The sequence below is a fragment of the Zingiber officinale genome, chromosome 1B, assembly GCF_018446385.1.
Source record: "Zingiber officinale cultivar Zhangliang chromosome 1B, Zo_v1.1, whole genome shotgun sequence".
Lineage (NCBI taxonomy): Eukaryota > Viridiplantae > Streptophyta > Magnoliopsida > Zingiberales > Zingiberaceae > Zingiber > Zingiber officinale.
Genome location: NC_055986.1, coordinates 8910172 through 8919155, shown reverse-complemented (window position 1 = coordinate 8919155; position 8984 = coordinate 8910172).

Genomic DNA, 8984 nt, shown 5'->3' with positions numbered 1-8984 from the left:
TGTGGCCGAAACCTTCTCATGGTGGAGATAGCTTTGGTGGCCGGATCTAAGAAGGAGAAGAAGGAGAGAAAAGAAGCCTCTTTTCTAGCATCCCTTGGAGCATGGTGGTGGTGGCCGAACCTCTACATCCTAGGAGAAGTTTTGATGGCCGAAACTTGCAAGGAAGAAGAAGGTGATTGGTGGTTTCTCATCTCGGAAGAACGTTGCCCACATAACGTCCGAGGTTAGAAGAGGAATACGGTAGAAGATCAAGAGGTCTTTCTAGAAGGTATAACTAGTAATTTTTCCTTTCCGCATCATGCTAGTTATTTTTGGAAATAATACTAAATACAATAGGCATACGATTCTAGAGTTTCAAATTTGTTTTCGATATAGTGTTCTTTTGTTTTTCTTTTCCTTGTGATTTGATTGTTCTTTTCGGTTAACCTAAAGTTATTTTAGGAAATTAAATATTAGCTTTCCATAAAAGGTTTTGTCTAGTCGGTGGTGGTTGCTCCCATATCCAAGAAGGCCATGTGCCTCGCCACGTCAGTACTGGGAACCAATTATGGAAATTAATATTTAATGGAATTAATAACTTAAGGTGACTTGGGTCAAACGTGTTAAGTTCCGCAGGAGATCCAAGTCAAAATCTAAAAGAACAAATAGATTAAGTTTTGGATCAAACGTGTTAAGTTCCGCAGGCGATCCAAAATTTAATTTAAAAGAACACATGGTAGCTAGGAAAAGGTTCAGACCTTTGTACAAAATTTTTGTACAGTGGAACCTCTAGGTTTTCCGAGTAGCAACCAACACTCATAAGGATTGTCATGTTAAACCCTGCAGGTGGACTTAGTCCGACATGATAATAAGGTTGAGTGGTACTACTCTTGGACTTAGATATTAGTTAAATGAGTTGTCAGTAACTCACTTAATTAGTGGACATTCGATATCTTAAACACAGGGAGACTAACACGCTCATAATAAGAAGGAGCCCAAAATGTAATTTGGGATTGGTGCGGTAGTTCAATAATAGTTCTTTAGTGGAATGAATTATTATTGATGAAATTAAGTTGTGTGTTCGGGGCGAACACGGGATGCTTCATCGGGAGACCAAAACCAATTCCTCCTCTCGGTCCCTATCGTAGCCTCTAGTATATAGAGATTTATACCCATGACCTTCTTACTATTCAATAGCTAGCTTGGAACCCGAAGGCGGCCAAGATCAAGTGGATGAGTCATGTAGTGCGTGACAAAGCTTAAGTCTCCTAGGTGTGGGCCGCCACTAGAATAAGGATTTTTAATTAAAATTATTTCTTATGTGGATATCATGATTTTTAAAGAGAGTTTAAAATTAAAATTTTCCTTTATAACTTTCTACAAAAGATTAAGAGAAGAGATTAATCTCTTTCCTTATTTGTAGATTAAAAGGATTGTTTTAATTTTTGGTAAAACTTTCCTTATTTGTAAATCATCTACATGTTTAAAGAGAGTTTAAAATTTGAAATCTTTCCTTATTTGTTGATTAAAGGAGGATTTTAAATTTTAAGAAAACTTTCCATTTTAACCATGTTTATGATTTAAAAGAAAGTTTAAAAATTAATAATTCTCTTTTATTAGTTTCTACAAAAGATTGAGAAAAGATTTGATATCTTTCCTTATTTGTAGATTAAAGAGATTTTAATTTTTAGAGATAACTTTATTTTTATCCACATGTTTAAAAGAAAGATTTTAATTTATTAAATTTCCTTTTATAAACCAATCATGAAGGATTAAATTATTGGAGAAATTTTATAAATTTGGAGACAAATTAGGAAGTTTTAATTAATTAAAACTCTCCTTGTTTGTAACTTTTGTGCAGCCATGAAAAGTGAGAAAAGGAAAATTGTTTTAATTAAATAATTTTTCCTTTTCATGGCAAAAGAAGGAAGTTTTAATTAAATTTCCTTATTTGCCAAGACCAAGGATTATAAAAGGGGGGTAGAGAAGGCTTCATGGTGAACAACCTCTATTATTTCTCCCTCTTTTCCTTGGTGTTGTGGCCCTCTCTTCCTTTCTTCCTCTTGGTGGTGGCGAACCCTTCTCTAGTTGCTTGGAGCTCTGTGGTGGCGGATACTACTTGGAGAAGAAGAAGAAGAAGGAGAAGCTTGTATCCCTTGGAGCTTGGTTGGTGGAAAAGATCTTCATCTTTTGGAAGCTTTGTGCTAGGGAACTTGAAGAAAGGAGAAGAAGGTGCTTTGGTGGATTCTCATCTCGGAAGATCAACGAGGTCTTAGAAGAGGAATACGGTAGAAGATCAAGAGGTCTTTCTAAAGGTATAACTAGTATTTTTCTTTCCGCATCATACTAGTTATTTTTGGAAATAATACCAAATACAAGAGGCTTACGATTCTAGTATTTCGAATATGTTTTTCGAAGTAGTGTTCTTTTGTTTTATTTTTCCTTGTGATTTGATTGTTCTTTTTGGTTAACCTAAAGTTATTTTAGGAAATTAAATATTAGATTTCTATAAAAGGTTTTGTCTAGTCGGTGGTGGTTGCTCCCATATCCAAGAAGGCCATGTGCCTCGCCACGTCAGTACTGGGAACCAATTATGGAAATTAATATTTAATGGAATTAATAACTTAAGGTGATTTGGGTCGAACGTGTTAAGTTCCGCAGGAGACCCAAGTCAAAATCTAAAAGAACGAATAGATTAAGTTTTGGATCAAACGTGTTAAGTTCCGCAGGCGATCCAAAATTTAATTTAAAAGAACACATGGTAGCTAGGAAAAGGTTCAGACCTTTGTACAAAATTTTTGTACAGTGGAACCTCTAGGTTTTCCGATTAGCAACCAACAATTGGTATCAGAGCTAGGGTTTTGCCTCTGTGTATTTGGTATTAGTTTAATTATGCACATCTCATATATAATTTAGGCAGGTTAATAGTAGGATGTGCTAACTTTGTGGATGTAGGATCCAACTATTATGGCTTTTAGTTATTATGTGTGTGATTGGACCTTTGGACATGTCAAGGGCATTTATCTGTGTGTGCATGATTGTATTAAAATACAGCAGGAGTTGTATTTAGTTTTATTAGGATTTTATTTTTGATCTAGATACATGTACATTCCTTTTATGGAATATAGGATCAAAAATGTAAAATTCTATTTCTGTCGCGGATCGAATCTTGCAAAGCGTGGAACCTTCTAAGGACCAGAGGCGCAGCGGAACTAGGAGCAAGATGGATGCGACAGCTAAACCCGGTGGCGGTGGCCAAATATGGCAGCAGCTTGGGATGACAACACGCGGAGGACAACTAGAGATAAAAGCCATAATAGTTGAAAATTAGATTTTCTATTTATTACTTTTATATTGTGCTGTGTGTGCATGTTAGTATACATGACTAGTAGGCTAGCATAGTTAAAATTCCTCGTTTATAAATAACTAAGTGGGAGAGCGATTTTTAAATAAATCCCATGGTCTCCATTACTGGTTTGTAAGTGATGCAAACAAGCTTGCGCGTTGGCTCTGAGTGCCTTCCTCCATAACGGATGAGCTTGTTTGTGGATCACTAGAACAGACTTCCATTTTTGGATGATTATAGGAAGTTAATTAAGAGCGTGTGATCTTCCCCAACGGAAGGGGCATAATCTTATTAATAGACTTAGTGTCAAGTAATGGTATACACTTAGACACATCTAATAGTATCCTCCCCATCGGAGTCACTGCTATTATTTGTGTGACCAAATGAAACCAACTATTAATTTGTCATAAAACTAGGTTGACAAGATAATAAATTTAAAGGGTTAAAACCCCTCTTACAAATGATTGATTTTGTATACGTCCACACTAACGTGGCATACAAAATTAACGGTGTTTGAGATAATTTTATTTGTCATAAAGATACGTTGACAAGATAGTTAATGGGTAAAATCCTCCTTTTACAAATGTTGAATTTGTATACGTCCACACTAACGTGGCATGCAAAATTCACGGTGTTTGAGGTGTTGGTAAATTTAAATAATATTGTTTGAGGAATCAATGTTATTTTAAATTCAAAGAGTTTTGACCAAATATTTGATCAAAGACAGATCAACTATTAATTTTATTCGTCATAAAGTAAAGTTGACGAGATAATAAAATTAATGAATAAAATCTCCTCTTCGATTTTGTATACACAAAATTCATGGAGATTTTAAGGAGTTGATCTTGACCAAATGTTTTTTGTGATTCTTAGGATGTTTGTCAATCCCTAGTAGTCATACTATAGAAAAAGACTTAGTAGTCCCAATTGTAATGATTGGAAATAGGACTTGGACATTAAGGTAGACTGTCTTCTTAGAACTAAGAACAATTTAGGTGTATTTAATTCATTAGTTGAAACATGTCTAGTGGTGTTATCTACCAGAACCTGGAGTGTAGATACAAGATGCCATTAATCATGTCTGCAATTCATTGCAGGGTTCCAGGAAACCTGACAACTAAATGAAAGGTAAATCACCATCCACATGGGCACTACTGTAAAAGTGGTAGCTATTGCAGTGGGAGATGTTTATCCTTTGATAAGAATAAAATATGGATTTTAAGTAATTGTCTTTACATACCAAGTTTAGAAAGAACCTGATTTCAGTTTCTAAACTATTATAGATATTGTGTCTATTTTGATAACAAAGTTGTTATCAAGAAAAATAGGGAAGTTATCTATTCTGGTATGATGGTTGACAATTTATAATCCAATAACTCCCACGATGCAACAAATGGAAATTAGTAACACATCTTCTAATTTTAAGAGAAAGCAACCTTTAGAAATGAACCAATTATATCTTTGGCATCTAAAGCTAGGTTATACTTGAGTAGGATTCATTGGTAGCTGATGAACTTTTGGGTTCATTGATAGTGGAAATCTTTCCAACCTTGCGAGTCTTACTTGGAAGGAAAATAACCAAGAAGCTTTTAAGTCCAAGGGTATGGAGTCAAAGATATGTTGAAATCGGTTGACACAAGCTGATTTGAATCCAAGACTACAAGAGATAATTGAATATTTTGTCTAATTTATAGACAACTATTCAAGATACAAATAAATTTACTTAATGTACCGCAAGACTAAGTACTTTGATTAGTTCAAAAAGTAGTTGATGCGGAGGAATAAATAGTCAATGGAAGATCACTAGTCACTTGAGAGATTAGAGTCACTTAGTAGAAGTACCTCTTGAAGATTTTATCCAAGTTGGATTTCATCCTTACAGCCAAACTGGTAGTGGGTGTAAGAAAGAAGGAAAAACTCTTATGGAATAATTAGATAGATGATGAGTTATTAAGAAATTACCAAATTTGTTTTAAGGATAAACTTGAAATGAAAGTGAACATAGTGCCTTCAGTCATAACTCTCTACTATAGAATTCTTTCGCGTTGGCTATAAGTTTTTGAGCATCGGATCGTGTAATCACGGCATATGTTAAAGAGAGATAATGATAAGTTGGATAGGAGTTCACTTGTTTGTAAGTTATCCTAGATAAACAAAAGTAGGTTTATAGTCTTAAAAATCAGAAGGTCATTGATAACATCAATGACGGATTTTAGAAAAGGACTATATAATGAACAACGTGCTCATAAGTAAATTTGTTCTTAAGAAAATAATAAAAGACATGTCTAATCTAGTACCAACAAGATGAGATACCACAAGAAAAGCACAACACGTATCACAAATGATACACAATTGCGGAAAATGCCTTGTCGTAGTGGGAGGTTGTTAAGCAACCTTAATTCATGTTTTGGAGTTTTGAACTCGATCTAGAGACATGAACACGATCTCGGACATATATGAAGCACTCCAAGATAAATATGAAGCATCTTGGCAAAGAGTAATGAATAATAGAATTAGAATATATGTATTCTAATAAAATCGAAGCTTGTAGAATCACCAAGTGGTGTAAAAGCCTTTGGGTGTAAAGGTCTATAATAGAAAAAGAGGGAGACAGGAAGATAGAAACCTTCAAAGCAAGGCTTGATGAAAAGGAAACTTTTTTCGGTAGCCATGCTTAAGTCTATCCGATTCTTTTATCTATTTGGCAAGTGGATGTCAAGACATTCCTTAATGGAAGTCTTGAAGAAAGCATCCATATAAAGCAACCGAAGGGTTCATTGCAAAGTGCTAAGAGCATTTTGTGTGCAAGCTCAATCAGTTCAGTCTTGGAACATCCGGTTTATCAAAGTAATCCACACCTATGGATTTATTGAGTAAACGGATAAAGTTTTGTGTATACAAAAGATGTGATGGAAACGTGGTGGTATTTCTTGTACTATACGTAGATAACATTTTTGGTAGTTGGAAACAATATCAAAATGTTGTCAGAAGTAGGGGTATGGTTGTCCAAATAATTCGATATAAAGGACTTGGGAGAATGTATATATTTTTTAAGATCAAAGTAATAAGGGATCACAAGAAAAAATATATTTATTCCAAGCTTGATACATCGAAAAAATCCTTGCTCGTTTTAAGCATGCAAAACTCCTCAAAAGGTTTCTTACCTTTTAAGCATGGAGTGTCTTTATCTAAAGAGATGTCTCCAATGACATTAAAGGAGATTGAGGACATGTAGGCGATTCTTTGCAGTTAGACAACCTAATGTATGCTATGCGAGATCCGAAATTTATTTTGCCAAGGGCATAGTTATATCAAAGTAACTCTTGACAAGGACATTAGACAAAGCATATATTAAAGTACCTTAGAGGCGCTAGAGATTATATGCTAGCTTACAAGGCGATTAATTTGGTCCTAGTGGGTTGCATGGATTTTGGCTTCCAATCGGATAGGGATAATAATAAGTCAACCTCGGGTTTTGTGATTACTTTAGGAGGTATAGTCATAACTATGGAAGAGTGATAAGCATAGGTGTTTTCTGGACTCCACCATAGAAGCTTAGTATATGACAAGCCTCGAGGTAGCTATAAAAGCTGAATGACTCAATAACCTCAAGATAGACTTAGATATGATTTACGGTTTGTCCAAAGATTGTTACAATTTAATGTAATAATGTTGGTGCGATCAAACTCGAAGAAACCATAAGTCTATAAGGCAAGTAAACACAATAGGGCACCAATACGAGAAATCGTATAAGCGAGGAGAAGTTGTCGCCTAGATTGCATCGGTGATGACCTATAGATCTTTCACTAAGGTCCTTAAGGCAAGAGCTTTTGATGGGCATGTTGAAGGGTTGGGAATCAGATGTATGGCGGCATATATAGTCTTTTAGTATAAGTGGGAGATTGTTAGAGTGTATACTAAAAGCCTAGCTTTTGGTATAAACATTAATCTAGAAATAAGAATCGCATTGGTCAAATGTCTACATTTATGATAAATGTAGTTGCTTAATTAATTTATATTGTAGATAACATGGTGTGTGGTGTCACATACAGAAGATCATGTTCCTTATAAATTATAAACAGTAGCTCACGACCAAGATGGAAAGGAACAAACCATTGGAAGGTCGTAGTGTAATTAGGTATTAGTTTATCTTAACTATATGATTACACTAGTACACTTAGAGTGTATTGAGTAGGACCATTTGTTCCTTTTATACTAACTTTATAAAAGAATAAAGACCTCAGTTATTATGGAAGTGTGTGCTCTTAATCCTAATATAATAACAAAGCACATATACTTGATATTTATTTCTTTAATTTATCAATGGGTGAGATTTAGTTCGATAAATCAATAAACCCGATAAGTTGGGAAATGGTATCACTTATAGTGTGTGTTGTTGATTATAGAAGGAAACTGTGTCCTAGAGATACTAGGTTGATAATGTCCTCAAGAGGAGCTCATAAGGATTGTCATGTTAAACCCTGCAGGTGGACTTAGTCTGACATGATAATAAGGTTGAGTGGTACTACTCTTGGACTTAGATATTAATTAAATGAGTTGTCAGTAACTCACTTAATTAGTGGACATTCGATATCTTAAACACAGGGAGACTAACACGCTCATAATAAGAAGGAGCCCAAAATGTAATTTGGGATTGGTGCGGTAGTTCAATAATAGTTCTTTAGTGGAATGAATTATTATTGATGAAATTAAGTTGTGTGTTCGGGGCGAACACGGGATGCTTAATTTCATCGGGAGACCAAAACCAATTCCTCCTCTCGGTCCCTATCGTAGCCTCTAGTATATAGAGATTTATACCCACCTTCTTACCCATTCAATGGGGTCGGCCAAGCTAGCTTGGAACCCAAGCTAGGGCATCAAGTGGATGAGTCATGTAGGTGGCCGGCCAAAGCTTGGGTCCCAAGCTTAGGTGGCCGACCACTAGAATATTAAAAGGATTTTATTAAAATTATTTCTTATGTGGATATCATGATTTTTAAAGAGAGTTTAAAAATTAAAAATTTCCTTTTATAACTTTCTACAAAAGATTAAGAGAAAAGATTAATCTCTTTCCTTATTTGTAGATTAAAAGGATTGTTTTAATTTTTGGTAAAAACTTTCCTTATTTGTAAATCATCTACATGTTTAAAAGAGAGTTTAAAATTTGAAATCTTTCCTTATTTGTTGATTAAAGGAGGATTTTAAATTTTAAGAAAACTTTCCTTTTTAACCATGTTCATAATTTAAAAGAAAGTTTAAAAATTAATAATTCTCTTTTATTAGTTTCTACAAAAGATTGAGAAAAGATTTGATATCTTTCCTTATTTGTAGATTAAAAGAGATTTTAATTTTTAGAGATAACTTTCTTTTTATCCACATGTTTAAAAGAAAGATTTTAATTTATTAAATTTCCTTTTTATAAACCAATCATGAAGGGATTAAATTATTGGAGAAATTTTATAAATTTCTGGAGATAAATTAGGAAGTTTTAATTAATTAAAACTCTCCTTGTTTGTAGCTTTGGTGTGGCCGGCCAAATAAAATTGAGAAAGAAAATTGTTTTTAATTAAATAAATTTTTCCTTTTCATGAATTAAGGAAGTTTTTAATTAAATTTCCTTATTTGTCAAGACCAAGGATTATAAAAGAGGGGGTAGAGA